Here is a 26,950-nt window from a genome sequence, read left to right on the forward strand (position 1 = left end):
AGACCAAGAAGCGAGGCTAGGAGCCTGCTGCTGCCAGCGCCAGGCCCCTGAAACAGAAAGAAAACGGGACAAGAGCGCCAGGCAGAAGAAAAAAGGGATCCCGAAATCGGGACTCACCAGGAGTGGGGACCAACCCCAGGAACAAGGCCCCCACAGCACCGCCGAGCAGAAGTCCACCAGGAGCCCATCCAGCAAGGCACGGCTCCCCGGCCAGGCTCGGGAAGCCGAGCCTGCGACCCGGAAGCAACCGGGAACTCCAGCACCAGCCACAAAGGGCCGGTAGGTGCAGGCAGCACACAGCAAAGCCGGGAACTCTCCAATCCAAACACCGGCTCCAGAGAAAGACTGACTCCAAGCAAGCCTGGCAGGCCAGGAGGCAGTCCAGGGAACCCCACGCCCACACAGCCAGGCAGCAGGGCGGGGGGAGAAGAGAAGCACCGCCACTCAAGCCCAGCAGGAGCAGCACCAGCACACCATCAACTCTGTCGACCGACAGAAAAAAAGAACAGGAGGTCTGCTGGGTAAGTACTGCTTATGTACTCCCGGGGGGAGGGGCAGTATTAGTGTCCCAGCATTCCTCTTGTTTTTTTCTGTCGGGAGATGGTCATCTCCACTTGTTCAGTATGAAGGTGTCGAGGACGGAGGGACCTGGGGGTAATGTGCATTTCTAATTCAGGTCAAGGTCTGCCATCAAGAAGAGGGTCGGTGGGCTACTGAAGACTTGCTGTATAGAGCAGTCCATTGGTGCTCTATGTGTCTTCATGAGGATTGCAACTCCAGTAAAGTTTCTAAAACGTGTGCTTTTTGGGGTGATTGATGGCTGCCTGCACATCTGCAGTGAGGCATTAACCTGTAGGTTTGACAGTCTCTCATTTGCATGAAATTCTGATCTGCGTTTGTAATTGTGAAATGAGTAACACATTCAAACCTATGCCCATGTTGCTGTGCAATAGCCTCTGCCCAAGTTCTATTCAGATATATATGTAGGAATGTTTTAAGGGGTTGAAACCTGTTTCCATTAGTACAGACAATGCAAAACAAAGAGAAATGGTGTGAGAAATGAATCTCACAATTATTTTCAATGTTCTCTCAAAACCTCAGAAAAGACGCTAGTGCAAGCCATGATGCAAGGATTCACAATTAGGATCTGCCTAGAAAGGCATTCACACTTCTTTAATAACAATAATAAAACAGGAATCAATCTCAGGTTTGTACAAGCTGACCATACATCTAAGAAAAATGTTTACCTTTAAATCAATGCTCTGCGTGTTTGCCCCTACAAGCAAGGAGTCAACTGAGATAGCAGGCAGGCAGGGGTGTAACACAGGCCCCCGCAGCCCCTGCGGTGCAAGGGGGGCCCCACGCTCCAGGGGCCACGGCCCGCGCTGCAGGGGCCTCCTCACTCAGCCATCAAGCAAGCCCCGGCTCAAGTCTGTGCACCCACCCACACGCACCATGTAGTCATGATTGAAGTTCAATCATGAATTAAATGGTGTGCATAGCGGCGGCCTCCTGCCCTCCCCATAAATTAAATGGTGCGAGGTGCGCACCCCACTGCTAGCTGCATTATTTAAACGGTGTCATTGTGGTACAGCAGCTTCTAATTGGGTGGTGCGCAGTGCCACAAGAGACTTTAACTTTTTTGCCGCTCGCACTGACATGAACCAACCAGAAGCACGAAGAGCCCCCTGCACTGCGAGGATGAACCTGTCTCTACAGCCTGCTTGAACCCCAGCTTACTTGGATTACCTGTCTGTCACTCACTCTCGGAAACAATGCGGTCTGATCTGGCGCGCGAAGGCAACAGGAGGGGCAGTCTGGGAACAGCCTCCAATTCATTGCGCGTGCAGTGGAACTTGTGCTGCGAGCCCTGCAGTGAGCTGGAAGTCACGTACTGGATTCACAGCTAGGGAGCCCCCTTACTGCCCAGGTCAGTCAGTTGAGTACCATTGAAAGAAGTAATTGTTACATTGCACGTGTTGTTAAAACGAGGTAGCAGAAAAGAATAAAACATTTTTTTAAAAGTTCTTTTTATTTTTGCTGGGCTGTAGAATTGAACAATGTACATAATTTGTGAGAGATTTGTGCATCTGAAAAGAGGATGCGGCGTTACGTCCACAGCTGCGGACTTTTAAAGCCGGGGAACCAGGTTCGAGTCTTGGCCTTGGCTTAACATCCAGTGATTCTGGGCAAATAACTTAGGGGGTCATTATGATGACGGGCGGACTTTGTCCGCCCGTCACCATAGTGGGAAACGGGACCACCCGCCATAAGGGCGGGGGTCCCGTGGGGGGCATTAGGATGTGCCCGCCACAGTGGCGGGCACATCCTGTAGTTTTAGCCTTGTGGCGGGCGGTGCACTCTGCACCGCCCGCCACGATGCTAAAAATGCTTTTTTGCATTTGCATATGCAAAGCGGCAGGCACCGCGCGGTGCCTGCCGCTTTGCATATGCAAATGTGGGGGGGTACCTCCCTGACAGTGTCGTGGACCTGGGGGCCCTCCAGGGGGCCCCCGCAGCAATCCCCGCCTGCCTTTCCGTGGCGGCATTGCCGCCGCGGAAAAGCAGCTGCAGACAGGCACCCTAATATGGATGGCGGTGTCTGATAGACACCGCCACCATATGGTTCCATTACCGCCCCAGCCGCAATGCGACCGGGGCGGAAAAGCGGCGGACGGTGTTTTCGTCCGCCGCGGTCCCCCCCGCCATCCTAATATGGCGGGGGGGAATTAGAATGCGGATGTCGGGCGGATTGCCCCCGCCAGGGTGGCGGTGGCCACCGCCACCCTGGCGGGGGCAATCCGCCCGACATCCTAATGGACCCCATAGTGTCCCCCGGAACCACCCCGTGTGCAAATGTAATGTAACTTGTGCTCTTGTAAAGCGCCCCTATAACTTCGGTTCGAGTTGTATTAAAAAAAGGTGGCCCTCCTTTTTGAGGCAGGACCGGCATGAATCCGCTTGATTTCCAGTAAGTCGGCCCGCCGATCCTGACAGTAAAGCATTCCTATTTCAGATACGAAGCACCACACTGTAACACACAGCTTACTGTTGTTTTTAAATAATTTCCAATGCTGATGAGTCCATTAAATAATGTTAACAATCAAACTTGGCGAGGCAAAAAGAAAGACGTGGGTTAGAAAGGGAACAGAACATGGATGAATCTTCGTCTCAACAATTTAAGGGGACAAACAATCTGCAGGAGGCAATTCTTCCTTCCAGCTCTCCCTTTTTAGTTCAAACCCATCATACAGCGAGGCTATAGAACTAAGGGGCCACCCTCTGTTCCTCTATCTGGGTATGGTCATCAGTGAGTTGTCAACGACTTTGATAGAAGTGATCAAAACAACTCTGGTGTAATCTAAATATTAATGTCCTGAACTATGTTGGAATTTATTTGGGAGTGACCAATGCCTTATTCCAATAAGTGGACCATAAATCCACACAACAGTCTCTGCCCTGACTCTCGGTGCCTGTTTTAGGTAAATGTGCACCTGATGAGGAAAAAGAAACACTCACAATACAAGAGAACCGGGGCTTGAAGTGGGCACCCATGCTGGTGGGTGGAAAAAAATGTTAATCGCGGTTGAAAAGACTGATGGAGAACGAGGGCTGGCACCTGTTTCATCAGGTGCCTCCTGTGGCGCGTGGGCACCTGCAGCTGCCCTCTCACACTGTGTAGAGCCCCCCCACCCAACATAACCCTTCAGCGGTCCTACATATGCACCATGGGAGCGTGCAAGCTGGATAACCTTGTAAAACAACCCGTGTGGTCCGCGCTGAGTGAAATAATCCCACGATAACGCAGTTACTCTGTAACGTTCGCGCTGGGATAAAGAGCACAGATAGATGGGTTTAAACAGGAGAAGCAATGATTAGCGTCCGAATTACCTGATGAGAATCCTGTATGTTTGCCATATAACCTGCATGGCCAGACGCCCGTAATCACTCATTATGATCACGTCTACGGAGGATTGTGTAAACAAACCTCTGTACACTAATTTTGACATGCGCTCACACACAAGACACTCTTTGTGTTTGAGGAGCGCAATTTATTTTTATTTTTTTAACATCTGTTTGTAAGAGGGTGACATTTTACATGCCATGCACCTTCTGTCGGGTGGGGGCACAGCTCATTTGTACAGCCATAAAGACCCCGTAAAAAAGCCCAGCACACCCTTCTCATGGCCCTCGGTGACTCCCATGAGATGAAATTAGTGATAACTAATTGGTGGACGGTGGTAGGTGGTGGGCCGTGCCGCTGGGGTGGCCCCCTCATTGTGCTTGCAGGGGGGCCCCCTCAAGTTTCGTTACGCCACTGCAGTCAGGACAATCTTCAAGGTTATACATGGAAATGAGAGAGACTGGATTGGCATTTACAGGGAAAAAACAACCAGGATAGAGTGGGAAAGTGACATACGGAATACCAGTTTGCCTCCTTCCCTGCTGGGGCAGCGGAGAAGTCACTACAACCCGCCACATTTTAAGTTGCCTGTCCAGGCATTTCTGATGGAAGTGCCTCTACTAAAACACTGGGAGCACTTTTGGCAGAAGTTTATTTTTGGGTAAATCAGCTCTTCTGCTCGATTTTTGTGCTTCTCAGAAACAAACATCCACAGTGGACGATTGTTTCTGATAGACATACCATCAAAGGCTCTCATGTAAAGGGAGGTTTCTCCCCCAAAACGGGACCCCTGAATAAAAATGCGCATTGGAAGGTTAACTCTTAATAGTACAGCCCTTCTGCGATACACAGGCATAGCCTGGTGGTGGATAGGCTGGTGGTCTCCTGTGCTAAAGCCAGATGAGGTTCTGCTGCCGGAAGGCTGGCAGCTTTCCTAACTGCAAATGTGGTGGGTGTACCCCAAATCTTGCTGACTACTGCACCACAAAACTCAATTGTTTACTAAATGGAGCAATGTTGCAGAAGAGCAAATGAACACATTGAGACTCTAACATAGTTTGGACAGACACCATTTTACAAATATATAAATGTAATGCATTCTATTAATGGTATCTGTGTCTCATGTTTCTGTATATAATTACCGATGAACAACAAGAAAATGAGTAATAAGTATTCAAAATGTCTGCCATTTCGTATCTTGGGGATTGGTAGTCTCACGCCAATTTAGTCTTGTACAGTGAAAACAACAAGAAAATAATGATAAGTAAACATCAAATTGTAATTCTACCCTGTGCAATTATGATTTTGTGTTTTGTCGTGTGGGTGAGAAGAGAGCAGATATTTGGGAACATTCCATAATTAGGACACAAAAAATGTACAGCTCTTTAATGTGTATGTAGGTAACTGAAGCATACATCTGGTATGAGTGTGGTGCAAAGCTAGCTGAAAAGTAGTGGCACACTGTATCAATAAATCAATGAGCATTTGTAGAGCACAGCATTGTCACCTCTGGGGTTATATGGGCACTGGGATGCGAGGTCTCTGTCGTGCCTGCTCGCCCTGTGACAGGTCTTGAGGAAACAGCGAGAAGAGGGTTTATTTGCGCTCCTTTTCCTCCACTCGGAAGCCTCTTGCTTGCGGGGTCCCCCAAGGCTCGGCTCTTAGCCCTCTGCTCTTCAATGTATACCCCTTTCGTGCTCTTGGTGGAGACTTTCGGAGTAAAAGTGATTTCCTACGCTGACGACACCCAACTGATCTTCTCTTTTAAGGAACATTCAGAGGCTGCTTTTGTTAACTTTCGGATGGTGCATGAGCAACATCATGGATTGAATGACTCAGAACTGCCTAAAGCTGAACACTGAGAAAACCGAGGTGCTCTTCTTTAATCAACCCGTTCCACCGCCCTGCATGCTCTGGTGGCCGTCTGAACTGAATCCCCCTCCTGTTCCTGTGGAGGCAGCAAGGAATTTGGGCTTCAAATTCAACAATGCTCTCTCCTGCAAGGCCCAGATCAGTGAGGTTTCCTCCATGTGTTTCTGGAAGCTGTCCTCCCTGAGAAAATTCCTTCATTTTCTCCCGCTGGACTGCAGGTGGACTGTGGTTCATGCCTTGGTCTTGTCCGGCCTGGAGTACTCTAATAGCCTCTACTTAGGTCTCCCAGCTTATTTGATCCGCAGATTTCAAATGGTTCAGAATGCAGCTGCTAGATTGATCTGCAAGGTTCATTTTTGTCATTCCATCTCTCCTCACCTGCAAAATCTTCACTAGCTGCCCGTCAGCAGAAGGATTTAATTTAAGGCTTTCACCTTGGCATATAGAGCCACCATTGGTCGAGGCCCGCAATACCTGAGACGCAGACTACAAAGCTACCAACACAACCGAGTTCTCAGATCCAACCACTTGAATCTGCTCTCTATTCCCTACTTTTGTCAAGCCAGGCTAGATGGCAGAGCCTTCGTGGTCAGGACTGCGAAGCTCTGGAACGCTATGCCCTTGCATATCCGTAAAACGGCACCAGAATCAGCTTTTAGGAAAGCATTGAGGACCTGGCTGTTCAACCGCACCTAGCCCCTCTCCTCTGCTAATGCGCTTTTTCTGCCGCCTTAGCACTGGGACACCTCCGTTGGAGGTAGCCGTGCGCTCAATAAATGCTCCAAATAAATAAATAAAGAGGGAAGAAACGAGCAGAGAAAGGCAAGACAGAGGTCAGAAAAACAAGCAGAAATGGCAAAACAGAGCAGAGAAGGCACAACAGAGGGCAGCAGGTAGATAGGCAGCAGACGGTAGTGGAGTTTGGGCAAGTTGGAGAGGAGGACTGTCGCAGGAGGAGCCAGCACAAGAACCTGCTCAATGAGGTTGTGCTGCAGCCTCCATTAAGTAGATCCTGGGGGGATGGATGGGTGCTGGGTGCTGGGCGGTGGTAGGAGGGAAATGGTGGGAGGAGGGAAATGGGTTTAAGAGGGAAGAAACAAGCAGAAAAAGGCAAAACAAAGGGCAGGAAAAACAAGCGGGAAAGGCAAAACGGTAGAAAGATGAGCAGAAAAAGGCAAACAGATAGCAGAAGAGTGAGCAGTAACGGCAAAACAGAGCAAAAGAGGACAAAACAGAGGGCAGAAAGATGAGCAGAGAAGGTAAATAGGAGGGCGGAAAATCTAGAAGAAAATGCAAAGCAGAGGGCAGAAAAACAAGCAGGAAAGGCAAAACAGAGCAGAAGAGGATAAAACAGAGGACAGAAAAACAAGCAGCAAAGGCAAAACAAAGCATACGTGGGCAAAACTGAGGGCAGAAAAACAAGCAGAAAAAGGCAAAACAATGGCACAAAATTAGCAGAAAAGGCAAAACAGAGCACAAGAGGGCAAAACAGAGGGCAGGAAAACAAACAGAAAAGGCAAAATGGAGAGCAGAGAATCAAGCAGGGAAGGCAAAACAGAGGGCAGAAAAACAAGCAGAAACAGGTGAAACAGAGGGAGAAAAACTAGCAGAAAAAGCAAAACAGTGCAAGAAACGAGCTGAGGAGGTGCATACAGAGGGGAGCAGGTAGACAGGCAGCAGAGGGTAGCGGACTGAGTGCAAGCTGGACAGAACTGTTGCAGGGGGAGCTGGCACAATGACCTTCTCATGTATAGATACACAGATGATGGACGGCATGCAGAGCAAATCAAACATTCACCCCCAGTCAAGAGATCTGGGTTAAATCCATCATTCTTTTGCTCACCATGTCACCCCAGTGTAGCCCCAGCCATATGCAAATCAATCTTGACCCTGTGCCTCATGGGAGCAGTCCAGTCCCAACTGCCAAGCTAGGTCCTCCCTGAACCAAAAACAAGCATCCTGGGACCAGTTTCAGAGCATCACCCTCCTCAGCCAGGCTATCTTGAATCCAGTTCTTTTTGCACTGCTCGTGTATAGAGTCAAAGGAAAATATACAGTCAGTGGAGGCGTAGATTGTGGTTGTGAGAGGGTTGAGGATATTAGTCAGGTCTGTAAGAGACAGGACTTGGGAGGATGACATTAGGCGATGCAGTGTGGATGGATGTGCGTCAGAGAAAAAGTAAGCTTGGTATTGTTGATGTGTTGCTAGATGTTTCCTTGAAGAAAAGGTTGATGGCTTGACACTTGTCTTCAGGGAGTGGGATTAGAGGTTTAAGGGGGTTTGATGCAGTGCCTGATAATGCGTAAGAAGATAGACAGCCTCATTGCAGTGCTAGAAGTGCTATTATGATTCAGTAAGGTACAGACACAAATGTGTAGTACATTTGAGTCACATAGAATGCTGCCCTCGGAGGTTGAGTATCTGTAGTGAAAGAGTAATCTAAGACCTTCATATAGTTAGAAATCCTGCTTGATTTTCCCCTGTAAACCTGATCAACATTAACTAAGCAGAAATGCCACTTATTAATTTATTTTGAGGCAATGATATCATGATCCATTTGAGAAGTTTGGAAATGTATTTGACTGGCAACAAATAACATTCCAAATTCTAATGGCATTTCAGCTGACCCTGTTTTTAAATCAGAATTTAGAAAACATCTATAGAATTCTTTCTAACCCTAAACTTTCTAATTCTATCCTCAATTATTTTCAGTTTTTCTGGTAATCATAACTTTGTTAGCATGTGCAAGGGATTGCTATTTCAACAATCTTCATCCTGTGTCTGAACTCTGCACTGCTGATCAAGGCTGACATCACACGCTGGATTCTGTGGTGACGCAAGGAGGAAAGTCTCTCTCCATCGTCCCATACCAGTATCCTCCCCTTAGCCGAACACTCGGGAAAACAGGCAACATTGTGGACCTCGAGTCATTGGTACTTTCAGCCCCAGTATCCATCTCCCCCCCGGCCCCTGGGGAAGACCCTGGTCTGCCGGGGGATAGGACGTACCAGGTCAGGCCCTCAGCGGAAGCAGGCACCAGCAGGCACCAGCGATGCACCAGTTAGCGGTAAGGCTAGGAATGTGGTACTACTCGCTCCATGGTGGAAGTGGCTGACATTAGGCCAGTGCGGCTTGCCTTGGTGAGGAATCTGCTCCCTCTTCCTGCGTATGGAATTCAAAATCTGCAACATTTTCTCCCTGCACTCCCTTGCCACATAGTCTGCCTGGGAAAAGCGTTTTAACCGGCCTGCCTGCTATTGAGGGCATTCTGGCTGGCGGGGGCTCGCCACTTGTTTTCTGCAGGAATGGAGAAGTAAAGAGAGTGACAAAGGGAGTTACCCTGAGTGCCTGCATGAGTAAAAGTGCTCATTATTGGAAGTTAAGAGAGGTTGATTGTGGCCACATCAACTGCATTTAAAGCAGCAATTGAACCTACGTGAGGCAGTATGACATATAGAAGTCTTTGTACAGCTTGGTTCACATTAGGGTACTCAGCTGGGCAGCTACATTTAGTAGACCTCTGCTACGCATGTGCCTGCCTGTAGTAATATAAGAACGGCCAAGAGGGGGCAGCTGGTATTACCATAGGGCCCAAGAAGGATCTGGCATGATTGTGCCCCTCCCCTGGCATTGGGTAAAAATCCTACGGTGGGAGTGCTGGCCCAAAAACTTGCGATTAACAAACAATAAAATGTCACACAAAGATAGTAAGGCACAGGAATAGGGGACACTTCACATCTTCAATTTAGCCATAATCGTGGTTATCAGCCATGTACTTTACCAAGGGGTTTATCGCATGAACGATAGATATGAAAAAGTGACCAGAATAAGACCACTTAAGGATAATGGGATCATGCGAGCAGGATGGGAAAGAGTGCCTTTCCCACCAGAAGGAGCAAGAAGAAACTTCGATCATTAACAACTGCAAAAAAACATTAATATCACCTGTGGTACGGATGTTAAAAAAAACAATGAAAATCCTGCACAAGTTTGATTTTCTGAAAGATCCAGTAGGAGCAATGCTAACACTGCAAGAATATTCATGTCCTCTCTCAGCACCAACACCACCAGCTAGTGGGGTAAATTCCTCACACCTAAATCAAGACAATAGTAGCAATAGCGGGAAGGATCAGTTTGAATGCGGACTTTCAAGTAAGTTGTCAGAAAATGGGGTCTCTCAATGGGCACATATAATAGACTTGGAGATGCTCTCACTAGAGCCAATATCACCACAGCCTCCAAATATCTTAAACTTATCTCAGAAATCCACAGTAAACTATCACAGCCAAATTCTGACATCAGGCATACCACTCCCACTTGAAGTTACAGTAAATAATATTAAAAATCACAAAACAGTTTGGGAACCAATAAATCACACTCCCCAAATAAATCAAATGTGCCAAACGGCAAGAGGAAATTTGGACTAACAACAAGTAAGCCTTAATGGAACTAAGAATGTATCACAATTTAATCCATAAGCTAGAGCCGATACATTAAAGAAGATGTGGTATTGTGGTACCACTACCAAGTAGAAGCTGAACCAAGGGGAAACCCATGGAACTCTATTAAAAGCAGACAATCTCCAACTTTGGAGTATGCCGTGCTCAAACAACTATCCTATCACTTGTTCGCAGTCTACACAAGCTAAAAAAGAAATGGAAGAACAATCAGGGTCATTACATTGACTGTTTTCGAGACCACAGACACCATCAAATGTTGAATCAGGATCTATATGGGATATCCTCTTTAAAACTTTGCAACCGGCACTAAACGCCCTTGCAAATCCATCAAATAAAATGGAAGTTCAAATTGACCTCCTTAATGTCATGGCAAAATCAGTCACAGGAATTGGTCAGAAATTGGCCTCTTTAAACAATTTAATAACACAAGTGCAAGCGGAAGCAACAACATCATATTTAGACTGTACTTGTGCACCACTAATAAATTAGCCATGATTCCCAAAGCCTTGACTACTTTAATTGAAGATATGAAAGGGAATCTGGAAAACCAAGGCTGAGATAAGAAATCCATGGTGCAATTAATGGAGGAAACAGGCACATTTGATAAAATTAGGTGTACAAACAACAGATTAGTCTCTCAAAACCAAATCACTGAGCCACTGGGTGAAAAGGGGGGGTGCCGCAAGATCTGCAACCAATCCCTCCACCTGTCATAGAGATGAAAAAACAGGGGAAAACAATGCAAATCTGGAAATAAGATAAAAAATAGGATAGCCAAAACCTCTTCTACAAAAGCAACAACTACAACAGGGGACAATATAATCAGGCCCAAGGAGGAGCCTGTGAAACTCAGATTCAGGACTGCATGGGATTAGTAAAGAGAAAAATGCACTATTCTCTCTTCAACAAAAACTCAGGGAAAAATGTGAGGACCACCACCCCTGTTGAGATAAGTGAAGTAACAATAGATCCTACAGGACAACAGACCCAGGGATCCCAGAATGTTGATAGACCGCTGTACAACACCAAAGAACAGAGGCCGGTCAGTCGAAAAAAAATGTTGGAAAAGCCTAAGAAATATCTCATCTGTGGAAGAGAGTAAAACCCAACACATATGGAAGTCCCATTGGATAAAGGCACCTTTGTCCATACAGCTATATTAGGCAGATCAAATCATCAGCAAATCGACGAGGCTTAGTTCCACACAGTGCCCGAGGAAAACATTACAGATAGCTCAATGCACACGAAAGCAATGATCCAACCATCGCCTATACAAAGTATAGACAAGATATGGCCAACATCCAAGCAGAACCCAGACTCAGGACAGAGTTGTTAAATCTGTTTCATTTGAGTGCACCACCTAAAAAGGTTATATAATTCCTGAATCAGGTGATAAAATAACAACCCACATCCGCAATGAAGGCACTAGTCAAACAATCTTGACACCTGAATACCAGCCCAAGGGAAATGATGATAGAATGAACCATAGGGGCATCCTAAAACTCTTAAAAGCAATTCAATTGCTTGAACAAATGTAAACAGAAGACATTGAATCTATTGAATTCCTACCCAACAAAGAGGGTAAGAATCAAGAACTTACACAGTTGACCTGGAATTCTAGTCAACTAGCTGGACAAATCCTTCTGGAAAAAGAGTTTTTCCTAAACTGGGGAATAAAAATCAGCAGGACAAATTCTTTATTCATGGCCGTTCGATTTACCAGAGAAATTTGATTATCCATGAAACATAGATGATAATAGTCAAGTAGATTCCATTCTCAAAAATCCTATTGGTAAAACAGCTACCTCATCACCAGCCTTATATACTAAGCTGCAAGCACAGAGGGGACTCTAACCTAACCAAGGTTGGTTGACAGCAGCCCTACACGTTCGATCTTGGGCCTGACAGGAAACAATAGTGTACCCAGCAATAATTACTCATCCACACAAAGGAAACAATAAAGCTATGTCCATGGAACACAAATAAAGTACAAACTAAGATTCAAACGGCTTATTTGACTGCTAGCACTAGAACTTTCAAATTGTACTAATTCAAGAACCTAGGCAATTATAACATTCATGTTGGAAGGATTCACTTTGTACTTTGGTCCAGCCACTAAAACTAAGAGATATGGGCCCCTACGTGGGGGCCTAGCAACATTCACAGCAATTGACCTGAAGATGAGAAGCTAACAGGTAGACATAGATAATAACAATATCTTAGTAGTAAAATTGCAAAATAGGTATAAAAATACTACAAACTTTTTTATTAATAATTAATGTTTATATACATCCTGATGCAAGTGCCAGAAAGTCAATGTCCAGTAAACGTATAAATATTTTGTTACAACAATTACAAGATGCAACACACCCGTAAATTATAATTACAGGACATTTTAAAATGAATCTTGTGATGATATTATATTGCACTTATGGGCTATCTCAAACCAGTCATTACCGTAGAGAGTATAGGGTCGAGAGACACAGTGGGAATGAATCTAGGTAATGATCTGGACTACCTTGGTCTAAGGGTTTTAAATGGAAGGCATCAACAGGATTTACCATCCGCATGGACTTACCAGGCATCAGGCCGTAAATCTGGAATTGATTATACTATAATATCTTTACATTTATTTCAAATTACAAAAACACTTGGAAGTGATAATGGACAACAAATCATGAATATTCAGATCCAAGGTTCAAGACAACAAAAGGTAAAGTCCCTTCCTGGGGAGGTAATAAATGTAAACTTTAGGAGGCTGTGCTGGTCGGAAGGAACTAATTTCTTAATTAGGAATACAGCTCGAACAAAGGTCGATTATTTTTTTTTTGGTGGATCAGCACAATTCACTCTTTTTACAGAGAAATTAATCACCTCCTATGCATAGAAAAATAACCATAACGCTCCTCAATTTAACAACCAAGCTCAAAATGTAAGCAGGTTTAGAGCATCAACTGCAAGACGTATTCAGAAAAGGAATCCTAACAGAACTTTAAGACACACTAAGAAGTGGCCAGGGAATCATGAGCTCAACATTCAACTGAAGAGGATATACATAGATATTTGGAGATCAATCTGGGAAGAAAAATTAAAAGGAAAACAAATATCCTGGGCAAAAATGCTGTCTAACAGTAAAAATAAAAAGACGTTTAGAAGATGAACACTAGTTTGAATAGTTTGAATAGATCCCCAACAACGGTTACAACATCTACTCTAACAGAAGCTGGTTGGATCAGTTTTTTAACAGAACATTCATATCCAGCTTTTGACACCAAATGGTGTTCTCTGCTACAAAGTCAGGGCAGAACAAATCAGATAACTCAAGGTGAAAGTAAGTTGACTATTACAGAAGAACAGGTATACAAACTAATAAAAAAAACAAAGACAAGATGGGGCAACCGGTCCAAATGGAATCCCATTTGCTTTTATAAGGATAATCCTACCTTTTGGGAAGGATACCTCATGACAGTCTTTAACAGTGCTCTCCATTCGGCGATCATTCTAGATTCAAGGAAAGTCTCTATAATAACGCCCACCTTCAAAAGTGTTGATTGAACACAACCAGCAAACTATCACCTAATAAAGCTGCAAGATACCAAGGCTAAACTTTTTGCAGGAATCCCCCTGACAGAACTATTGCAACGGGCAGTTGCAAGACAGATTATTCCACCAAACCAATCAGGTTTTGTACGGCATCCAATATGTTAGCAATTAAAGCTAGATAAATGCAAATCCAGGAAGCAACGAAATTTACCTGTACTTTGTAGATTGTAAATCAGCGTTTGATTGCATACAGCAACAAATTCCCAGGCAAAAGTTGGTTAAACAACAAATTTCTGCTAGTCTTCTAAAGGCAATTCAGTTGTTTGTACTCTAACACGTGGGTCAGGGTGAGAAAAGGCAATGGTTCATACTTATCTAGAAAAATTAATACCTTCCAGTGGCTAACTAAAGCAAGGGTGCGTACTTGCCCCATACTTATTTAATTTTTTTTTGTTGGACTTAATACAAGCATTGGACAAAGTAAATGCACATCCTTCCAAGTTAACTGATAAGTATATATTGAACTTACTATATGCTGACAATGTCATTTTTCTAAGTAAAACAAAGGTTGGATTGCGATGCCTTATAGACACAATATCAAAGTACTCTCTGGCTGACGGCATGGTCATAAATGAGAAAAAGACAAAAGAAATGTAAGTAAGTCACAGGATATAGAGAAAACAAGTGGTACTTACATACCTTCAACTGGAGCAGGTGAAAACATACAGGTATCTGGGAGTACTCTTTGATGGCAAATGTTCCTTTTGGTGGCACAAGACGGACTTGCAAAAATAGGCAACATCCTACTTTTAGCATTCTGCATTTAATAGAGGTCTCTAGGGGGGACCGAGGCATCTCCCTCTGCTAAAGGTAATAACTGCAAAATGGCACTATGTAGTAGAGACTCTATAATCTTAAACAATAATATTACAAAAATATTTACATTTCTTTTTCATCTCCCATGTAATGCCTGTGAAAAAGATGCCTTTTAATAAACGAGTAATACGTACACGTAGACAAGCAGTATAGCATGTTTAAAAAAATCTGACACAGCCCTGAACTCCACTTTTACCAAATTTTTGATACTTGCAAAAATGAAATTGGAATCTTACGATCCTATTTCAGTTTAACTTCATTAGATGTATTCGCCGAAATATTTAAATGAAGCACCAGAATTGTTTTTAATGAGAAGCTAATTTGCATTTTAAGACTTGTACTTGAAGATCTACTCTGTGGAGATAATCAAGATCAGTGTAGTATTTTGACCAGATTGCACATATTCGCAGAACAATTTAAATAAAGCGCCAATTAAAAGATAATTTGTTTGTTAAGACTCGTACTTGCAGAACTACTCAGATGTGATAACAAAGAGGATCAGTGTACTACTTTGACTAATTGCAGAAACTGGTGGTGGGCATTTTTGGGAATTTTAACTTCGATTTTTATAACTGTAATTTGAAAACATTTTTATGTACGTGATTTTAAAAAGAGTTTTATTGCATAATTTGTTGTCTTTTTATGACCATATAATGTATGATTTCAATTAATCAAACAATGCAAATTCACTTCACTCTACTTAATCTCGAATATTAGTAAAACAAGATAAGGCAAGCTACAAAACTCAAACAAAAAGTTGAATCTGGAGAAAAAGAAAATGACACTATTTGGGTTTTGCATTTGAGTCTCCTGAGAAAGTATTATTGTCATTATATTGTTACTATGATCATCTGAGGGAAAGTTACAGCTGTCTAGAATTGGTCAGCATTCCAAAAATTACTAAGAAATAATTTGCTCATGTATATTTTTAAAATGACACAGTGGTCAATGTCCATGATTTTGTAACTATCTTTGCTCCGCAGATTCTGCCCTAGCTGTACCACACCATTAAATTGGAACTGGCTACTTCTTTGGTAATGGCAGCCATATTGGAGTATTGTAGCATGGTATAAATTGGACTTGCAAAGAAACTTATTGATAAAAAACAACTACAGGATGAGAGAGAGTGGCTGTGTAAAGTCACCTTTGAAATTTTTTCATTTGCTACTTTTAAGAGGCAAGTTCACATTTCTCTGCGTGGTACATAATGCATACTGGAAACAAGGAGTCGGGTACATAAACCATCTTACTTCTCACTATGTTCCAACCAATTATCTCCACTCAGTCACTGTGTCTTGGACCACTCATTAAAAGACCAAGAGAAATAAACATTGGCAAAGCCAATAGGTCTCGCGTATGCAAGAGGTATTGGCTTTGCCAATGTGTTTTAGCCATGTTGCACACCAGTGTGGAGTGGGCAGGCGTGTTGTATAGATTGTCAAACAGTTTCCCAGTTTACTAATTTGTACCATTTGTACTTCAGCAAGTTTCTTCTATTAAATTTGATAACTTCTGTATTCAAAATACACCTTTAGTGGCTGCTAGATTAATGTGTGTGGTCAAAATCACTGGCACAAAATAGCACTACCACTAATGAATACAGGACAGTAATCAGTGATGTGGCCTAAGGAGCAATAATCAAATGAATATGCACAGAAAGTGTCAATGCAATTGGTTCATCAAACTACCCAGATAGCTGCTCAAAATTCACTTTTAGTACTAGAGATATTTGACTGAATAACACCACCTACAGCAATCAATCTGAAAAAAAACAGATAGAATTGCTATTCTGTATACTGAGGTTGAGGCACTTAAATGAATATGAAATAACACAAAGCGTGGGCTTTCCATAAAAAACATGGCAGCTGCCTATTAGCATCGAAACCACCAAAAGAGAAAACATCTGATTTCTTAAGGACTGGGAAGACTGAAAGACAATAACTTGTACTCTGGTGGTGAGATACGGTCCGCCTTGAAAATGTTCAGATATAGAACAGTACAGCAGATATGCGCACATCTTCAGAACTGAACACTGCACAGCAGTTCACACCTTTACAGCTTCGTACTACATATAGCTGAAGTGCCAGCTTCCTGTCCACAGTCTGCAAGACTCCAGGCACATTTCAGATTAGGAGGCAGAATCAATGAGCATGTCCCTCATTTGAACACAAATAACCTGTGCAACTGTCTCTTAATCAAAGGTCTTAACCGAACAAATGAGCTGTATCAAGACAAGTCATGGAGGGAAAACTACAACATGCTTTTCTTCCCGATATGAATGTCAACAGGTCCGGCAAGTGATATATTCTAAAACTCTGCTAAGGCGGCTTAACAGCTTCATGCATGAGCAATAGAATGGCTTATACAATTAAACGATTTAAACAAAGGAAATTAAGTATGTGGGCATTGTATGGATGATTTCCCAGGCATTCTAATGAAACACTTCATGGCTCCATATCTGACAATGAGTCCACATCGCACATGAATGCATGTGCAAGCTGGAGGCCAGGGAGAAGCCCACTGACAAGCCTAAAAAAGTACAGAGAGCAGTGGGGGCAGAGAAGCCCTGTGAGGAGAGACAGAAATACAGGGGCAGCTGAAATGCAACAGAAGCAGATGGGCAAAACAGTCACATTAAGTGCGCAATGAGATCGGGGGTGCACAGAAGCACACAGTGCTTAAAAGTGACAAGAGGCAGGAGTGTGAGGAAATTATGCAGGGAGACAGCTGTAAAACAGAACACTCATGGAGTGTTTAAAAAAAAAGGAAACAACATTAACAAGTTGACACTGTTGGGTGTAGATGGTATTTTATTTAGCCAGTAGAAAGTACATTATGTTTTCAGCAAGGGACCACATCAGTGATGCATGCAACCTGAGTATGCCTCACATGCATGCGGGATGCAATACAAAATGGAAATGTATTTGCCCATTGGAATGCAGGAAGCAAATGCATTTCAGTGACAGAGGAAGCACTTCACAGGGTTGATGCAAGATATCTCCAGACTTTGTGCACTCATTATAGAGCAGGTATGTACACTGTTGTCGCTGCTTGTGGCCTTAAGGTGAAAGAAGCCCCCCTCATTGTCTTGGAGGGAAATGCCATGGCTATGAGAAGAGTTAAAACAAGAGCTCTGTGAAGAGAGTGCGAGCTGCGGGGGAAGTCTGCACTTTAAGTGGAGCGATAGCTCGGGACTTGGCTCCAGCTCAGGCTGTTCTTGGGGCTTCTCTGGGAGCTGTGGCTTTTGTCTGAGCAGAATTTTCCTGTGTGGGACTTAGTGTGTCTCTAAGCTGCTGGTCCTGGGCTCAAGTCCCTGTCCCACAGGAAGCTGTGCTGGCTGAGGTGCAAAATGGGCTTCATTACAGGATAAAGAAGCACCTCTCAAAGAAGATATTAGTCTGTGGGAGAAGGGGCAGGAAACTCAAGCTGTTGCGCCTGAGGAAGAGTTTGCAGGAAGAGGGGACAAGCAGAGGTACTGACATGCATGCTCACAAATAAATATCAAAGAAGTTTAATGATTAAGGCGGAGGAAAAGGAGTACTTGGGCCGTGGGACACTGATAAGAAACCCACACAAACAACAACAGCAAAAATCATGCTACAACCAATAGAAACAGAGGAAAAGTAAGTGGCAAGCACACAAACAAATAAAAAGGAAGGGTGGGATGTAAACACCGTATAAGATTTATTTTAAATACAATAGATTCCCCTAGCACAGTGCTAGAGCTGTGCAGGCAAAACCTAAAAACAAGGAGGCAGTGCCATTGGAGTTCACAATTCAGTGCTGTGAGCTACTCCTAAGTCCACAGCGAGGACTAAATCAGATGATCTCAAAACAGATATTCTTTGGCACGAATGCAGTACTTATGGAAGCAATCCATAATGCTGGACTTAATTCGAACTGAACAGTGCCCTGAAATGGCAGTGATTCTACGAACACCGAGAAATTATAAAAATATATTCATTGGTGGATGTTCTGTTATGAATCAATACTAAGTGTAACTTTCTGTGCGTTCTTATGGTCAATAGTGCATGTTTTAAATATAAGTTATGGCTTTTCACAATAAAATGACGTGTCAAGCAGTGTAAATGAAAATATAATACATTCAAATGGTTCAATAACAAGTAGAGTAGTAGGAAGAAAAAAAAGCTTGTTAACTATGTTTGGGCATTCTCCATTGCTCATCTTGATACAAATAAGCTTGTTTATTAACAAACCTGAAGCAGTGATCCCAAATTTGACATACATTCCTTATCGTAAGGATGCTTATGAGACATTGGGCCAAACTTTCAATATGTTCTTTTAAATATGTACAATTCCTTCGAAACAGTCTTTGCTCTATGTAGCTGCACACAAAACAATTTAAAAGTAAATGAGCACAAAGTCTTGGTTTAAGATGTGTACAGGGATATTTTTAAAGTGAATATCAGCCAATGGCTGCATACTGTAATGTCTTTTAGAACAGTTCTGCAAAAAGTATTCTCCTCAGAAACGTTTCTCTTAAGCAAATAACATACTTGCTGGTATGTGCTATCCAAAAGGGTGCACAGACATAATATCGACTCCACAATATCGAATGGACAAAATATCGAGTTAAAAATATCGAATATGATAAAATATCGATAACAAAAATATTGTTGTGAAAAATATTGAGTACAATAATGATAATAAAATATCGAGTACAAAAATATCGACTAAAAAATATCGACATGACAAAATATCGATTAATAGTCAAAGGAAAAAATATCGATATTATGTTGAAAAAAGGTAAAAAATATAAATAAATTTTAATAGTAATATAAATTGTAGTTAATGTTTAGGAGCGGGATGTTGGGTTAATAGGGGATAAGGGTGGGGAGTAATTTAAAATAAATAATTAATTTATATATGTTTGTAAATATTTTTTATATTTTAATTAATTGGGAAATAATTAATAATAATTAGTTAATTAATTAATATAAATATCTATAAATTTTTAATTAGTAATTAATTGGTAATTAAATAATATTAATTAGTTAATTGGAAAATACATACTATTAATTAGTTAATTAATTCATATAATTGGAAATTAAATATCAAGTAGTAATTAATTGGTAAGTAATTATTATTAATTAGTTAATTGGAAATAGAATATTGTTAATTAATTAATATAATTGGTAATATGATATTAATTAGTTAATTGGAAAATAAATAATATTAAATATTTAATTAATTCATATAATTGGAAATAAAATTTCAAGTAGTAATTAATTGGTAAGTAATTATTATTACTTAGTTAATTGGAAATAGAATATTGTTAATTAATTAATATAATTGGTAATAACATTTTAAGTAGTCATTAATTGGTAATTAATTATTATTAATTAGTTAATTGGAAAGTGAATAATATTATTTAGTTATTTAATTTATATAATTGGTAATAAAATTTTAAGTAGTAATTAATTGGTAATTATTTATTATTAATTAGTTAATTGGAAAATAAATATTCTTAATTAGTTAATTAATTAATATAATTTTGTTTAAATTTTGTATTACTAATAAATTTATAAATAATTAATATCAATTAGTTAATTAAATTATTTAGAGTAATTGTTATATATATAAAAGTTGTTATAGTTAGTTACATAATTGGGGGGAAATTCATTAATAATTAAATAAAACAAATTACATTTAATGTGCTATAATATTTTTATCCTTGTTATTGGTATAAATTGTACTTAATGTTTAGGAGCGGGATGTTGGGTTAATAGGGGATAAGGGTGGGGAGTAATTTAAAAATAATAATTAATTATGATATGTTTCTGATAAATTTAAATTATCAATTAATTGGTTATCAATAAATATTATTGTTTTAATTAAATCATATAATTTGGTACATATTCATCATTAGTAAATAATTAGTAATTAATTAATATTAATTAGTTAATTTAATTATTATTTATACAAATATTTTATTTAATAATTTGTTATTATTAAATATTTGTTTGGGAATAAATATTATAAATAATTACATTCAATTAATTACAGATACTTTGCTAATATATTAACTTATTATTTATAGTTAATAATACATTAATAGTTAATTACATAATATTATTTACATTTGGGTACAGGAGGAATTTTTGTTTTCAGGGTCAGTTTTCTCTCTTTAGGTAAAGGGGTATTTTTATGTTTCAGGGTCAGTTTTCAGTTTTATGGTAAAGGGGTATTTTAAGAGTTCAGGGTCAGTTTTCAGTTTGTAGGTAAAGTGGTATAATTAAGGGTCAGGGTCAGTTTTCAGTTTTTGGGTAAAAGGGTATTTTAAGGGTTCAGGGTTAGTTTTAAGTTTGTGGGTAAAGGGGTATATGTAAGGTTCAGGGTCAGTTTTCAGTTTTTGGGGGAAGGGGTATAATTAATGTTCAGGGTCAGTTTTCAGTTTTTGGGTAAAGGGGTATTTTTAGTGTTCAGGGTAAGTTTTCAGTTTGTGGGTAAAGGGGTATTTTTATGTTTCAGGGTCAGTTTTCAGTTTTATGGTAAAGGGGTATTTTAAGAGTTCAGGATCAGTTTTCAGTTTGTGGGTAAAGTGGTATATTTAAGGGTCAGGGTCAGTTTTCAGTTTTTGGGTAAAAGGGTATTTTAAGGGTTCAGGGTTAGTTTTAAGTTTGTGGGTAAAGGGGTATATGTAATGTTCAGGGTCAGTTTTCAGTTTTTGGGGGAAGGGGTATAATTAATGTTCAGGGTCAGTTTTCAGTTTTTGGGTAAAGGGGTATTTTTAGTGATCAGGGTAAGTTTTCAGTTTGTGGGTAAAGGGGTATATTTAAGGTTCTGGGTCAGTTTGCAGTTTTTGGGTAAAGGGGTATTTTTAGGGTTCAGGGTCAGTTTTCAGTTTGTGGGTAAAGGGGTATATTTAAGGTTCAGGGTTAGTTTTCAGTTTTTGGGTAAAGGGGTTTATTGAAGCTTCAGAGTCAGTTTTAAGTTTGTGGGTAAATGGGTATATTTTTAGGTTTAGGGTCAGTTTTCAGTTTTTGGGTAAAGGGGTATATTTAATGGGTCAGGGTCAGTTTTCAGTTTTTGGGTAAAGGGGTATATTTTTGGGGTCAGGGTCAGTTTTCAGTTCTTGGGTAAAGGGGTATATTTTGGGTTCAGGGTCAGTTTTTACTTTTTGGCTAAAGGGGAATTTTTAGGGTTCAGGGTCAGTTTTCGGTTTTTGGGTAAAGGTGTATTTTTTAGGGTTCAGGGTCAGTTTTCAGTTTTTGGATAAAGGAGAATTTTTTGAGTTCAGGGTCAGTTTTTAGTTTTTGGCTAAAGGGGTCATTTTAGGGTTCAGGGTCAGTTTCCAGTTCTTGGGTAAAGGAGTATATTTTTGAGTTCATGGACACTTTTTAGTTTTAGGGTAAAGGGGTATTTTTAGGGTTCAGGGTCTGTTTGGGTATATAAAGTGTGAGAAAAATTATTATAAATATTACAAATATTTGACATTTTTGAGTGACAAATACTTGCTATTTTAAATGCTAATAATAATTTTTGGAACTATTCAGCAAAAAATATACTAAAAAAATATGTTTATAATATTTATACAATATATATAAATATTTGACAATTTTTACTCAATAACATTATACTAAAGTAGCTATTCTAATTTATACATGGTCAGTATTCAGCACCTTTCAAGATATTCTTTTCACTTGAGTAGGAATAGTAAATAATAATTGGTCAGTGTCCAGCAACTTCTCTGATAATACTTTGACTGGAATAGGAATAGCAATTATTAATTGGTCAGTGTCCAGCACATTTGCATATACATTTATTAAGTGTGTTATTATATTACAAGAAAATGCAAAATGGATGTTTTCACAAAACTTTATTACAATTTTTTTATTTTTTCATGTGTAATACAATACAATCACTATCAAATATAACATAAAGATTTTTGGAAAGGTTGTATTTGCAGAATAACACATTATCATTTATGTACATGTTTTAATTTGTGACACAACAATTTTTCACAACATTTTTTATGTCAAAACAAAATCTTATTATCAATCACTTTCTGTTACAAGTATTTATATTTAAATAAATAAAATACCAGTTTTTTTTCAGTTTCTTCCATTTATATTTAATAATGTTAATATTAGATATTAATATTATTAAATATTTATTTTAAATATTTACATTTGTATAAAGTAACATGACAATTATTATATTTGCTCAAGATATGGAAATACTAATTAAGATTTTTTTACACATATTTCTGACAATGTTGTTTTTAAATTATACATATAAATATATAATGTTGTTAACTTTATAACTGTAAAGGGGAATAATATGTATAATAATAATATCTGGTATTGGTAAAAGATTATTTATGCAATTATATACTTTTATAATACTTAGACATTATTATTTAAAATTTATAATTAATTAATAAAAATAATAACAAATATAATTATTATTATTATTATTATTAATTAATGAACTTAAACATTTATCTTTTCTTTTCAGAAATACATACATTCAGAGAAATAAAAATACATTATTTAAGGCAATTTTTTATATAGTAAATGGTTATAAATTTTATATTAATAATAATAAATAAGTTATATTATTTATTATTATTAATTATTAACAAAACAATTAATCATGTTTAGTTATAAAGAAACACAATTTTTTTCCTATTAATGTACACAAAATTCAATTTTTTACATATATTATTTCAAATGTTACATAATTATTTAATATTATTAATATATATTAATTACTATATATTAATTAATATTAAACATTTTTTTTTTAACAGTTTACATTATAATGAGTCTACTGTATTAATTTGTTACAATAACAATGTGTATGTATTATATTTTTAGACTATAGCATTGTATTTTCTATGATACCTTCTCAAAATTGGTTTAAGGGGACTACTTTTTTACCGCGTGAGGTTATTGCGCTTCATTCAGGACTGGAGAAGCTCGCGGTTGGGTGTTGCTTCGTGTGGAGAGAGGTAAGGTAAATTTTATATACTATTTATGACTGAGTGGTAATGTGTGAGGGTATATTCGAACTGTGTAGTGTTTTTGAGTGTATGTATGAATTGTTTATGTAGCGTTTAGGTGTAATGTCGTCGTTATAGATGCGTCGTGTATGTTTTAGTTCTAGTGTTATTTGAATTGTTAGGAAATGTTTTCTTACATGGTTAATGTTAATTGTGAGTGTATTTAGAAATTTTATAGGCTATTTGTGGGTGGGTTTCGTTATGTATGTTTTTTTTACAGGTTCCGGTTCCTCGCATGAAAACTACATGGAAGGAAGCGTGTTTTTTTTTTGGAGATACTAATGTATGACTTATTATGGTTATATTTTAACGTGTATCTCCTATTTTTCGTGTTTGCCAGGAGCGGATTTTAATAATTTTTACCTTTTTCTGGTTTTTTGAGGGTTTCGTATTGGATTGATAAATTGGTATGCGTCAACGTTTTTTTAAAGTTGTGTGTATATCACTTTAAATAATAAAGTGTCCACACTACAGTTTTCGGGATTTCCTGGAGCGTTTATTTTATTTTAACATTATTTTCGAATTTTTGATGGTTTCCCATATTGGATTTCTCTTACTTTGTAATGGATTGTATGGATTGTATTTTGCTTCATTACGTCTCTGTCATCTACAAAAATTGTACGTAATTTTATATTTCTATTTATTGGGTGGGAAATGTCGATCTTTATGTAATGTGTATGTGTGATGTAATTATAAATATTGCATATTTGTTCTGAAATAATGTCCAAAATTTTGATACGTTTGTAAAACAAATATGTATTATTTATAATTGTTTAGAAATGTTTATGATTGTTATATGTACCATTATTGTAAGAAGATTTTAGTATATTTTGTAGACATTTTTAAAGTAGGGTTTTAGCTATTATTGACAGATATTCTAATCCTCTAGTTGTAGGGTATAGTGTGACTTGACTTTGCAGTTGTCGGAACATTTGTTTAGTTTGTTTACTTAGTTTTGGACCAATTTGGGTCACTGATTGTTCCATTCTTAGTTCTTGATAGCTTTGTTCTTTTATCAAAGCTTCTAGTAGGTTATGGAATGTGGGTCTTGTTCTGCTTGTGGTAGCTTGGAAAGCATTATGCCACCCTTCTACACTGTTGTTGGTTTTTGCCTCTTTGTTTAAAGTACTAAGATAGACATTCCACCAAGGGATTTGGAATTTGGGTTGGCGTCGATGTCCAGATCTGTGCAACCTTCCCACCCAAGTATCTTCGAAATAATCCAGTAATGGGGTTAGTTTATCTTCATTTCTCTTGTAATATGTGCTGTCAATTAATAAATTATAGTGTTCCGCTACATCGGTAACAGGAACGTAGGCCAGTGCTATCAATTTTTTAATTTGATAGGCAAAGGTGCTATCTGTTGAGTACAAAATACTTAAAGTTGATTTTTGGAGATGTCTCCATATGCTCTGATTGAAATGATAGTAACAACCCTGGATTGCTGTGTGGGGAAATATTTTCAAAATGCTATTAATCATAGCTAATTCGAAATCAATAATTATTTTTTCAGGAAAATAATTATTGATTTCATTTTTGAGAACATTTAATATTTCTGTGTAAGTGTTTTGCTGTTTGTTTGGTAGCAAACAGTAAATGAAAGGGATGTTATAGTTATGGTATAACCCGTGGATGGAATATAGTTGATAAAAAGGTTTTGGGCATGGTTTAAATGTTCCATCCATCATCCATTGGGGACACTGTTGGATTTTTCTTAAATTACTTGCAGTTGCAAACATTATGATTCTGTTTGTACTGCTTTCATTCTCAAAAAGGATAAATTTGTCTTTATTGTGTGTGATGGACATTTCTGGTGAAATAATAATTTCCTCAAAAGTAGTAGGGTTGGGTGGAGTTGTGGAAGTGCGTCTTTTAGTGTATGCAATTGTGCGTTTTAGTGAGTCAATAGAGGGTAGTTGACCTGAAGCATGGGCTGGGACTTTTAACAGTTCCTCTTTAAGGATTTGTGTTGTTGGTCTATCACTTTGTGTGCTAGCAGTCTTTATACTTTCTAAAGCATCTCTTATTTCAATTTCTGTGACATTGGGGGGATGATTGTGTTCCCTGGTAAATAGCACATTAGTTTCCTCTGTAGTAGCCCTTCCATAACATTTGTTTGAGTAATATTTTGTACATTTCCAGAAAACTTTTCTACCACTTTGTCTTTCCTGACTATAAACATAACCCATATAACATAACAGTAATTTATTTTTCTGTGACATTACAAATTCTGCACCTTCTGTCATTTTGTTTTACTTGTTCTAGGAAAGAATAGAAAGAAACCAAATCAAATTACATATATTTCACTTAGTGGTGCAAACATAATTAATGTTGTATTTATACTTACGTTTACTAAAAGTAGTAATCACAAATGCAGAACTGTATTTTGAAGGACTTTCTTGTATGTATTTCTTTATTTACTGTTGGTAAGAAAATATAGAAATGCTAAGTTAATGTATATACATAACACACGTTTTTCCTAGGAGAAAGCAGTTTTTTAATTTGCTTAGTACTGCATTTGATGTGAACATTACATATACTTACTTGTTTAAATAGTTGAGTTGTAGTATTTGGTGGAGTACATCAAGGTAGTCAAGTTTAGATCTGTAGAGAAGATAGAATAAATACATGTCACATATTATAAAAATTATTTTTAACATTGGGAAATTGGAAATATTTAAAAGTATACTAACTTCTAAATATGTACTTTTCTTTGCTGTAGGTAGAATAGATGTATGATGTATTCACAATATCTGTAGAGGAAATATAAAATACATAACATGGTGTTAAGAACATACTTCTTGTTTATTTCTGAAGTTTTACACTAATTGATGTATACTTACATTTTTTACAAGGGTAGTCTTGTCTTTTGGTATAGTTGATGTAGGATGTTTTTATTGGATCTGTAGGGAAGATGTAATATGCAAGATATGTTGCTTAGAAACTAGCATTTTAAATTTAGGTTGTTTAATAACAAAAACATATATACTTACATGTTTATTTAGTGTAGTTCTATACATTTGTAGTGTTGAAATCGGAAAATCGCTGAATATCTGTGAATAAAATGTTTTAAGTAAAGTATGAATCTTGTGAAATAGTGTTTAAAAACAGCTGTTGTTGTAGAACAGAGCATTAATATATACTTACTATCTTATTTTGCAGGGGAAGAAATAGGAGAAGGTATTAGGATTTTGTTTGTAGTAGTTTCTATCAGAAAAGTAGGAGGAGATAAAAATTACATAAGTGGAAGAGTTAGGAGATATAAG

Source organism: Lissotriton helveticus, chromosome 4_1, assembly GCF_964261635.1.
Source record: "Lissotriton helveticus chromosome 4_1, aLisHel1.1, whole genome shotgun sequence".
In the NCBI taxonomy this organism is placed as follows: Eukaryota; Metazoa; Chordata; class Amphibia; order Caudata; family Salamandridae; genus Lissotriton; species Lissotriton helveticus.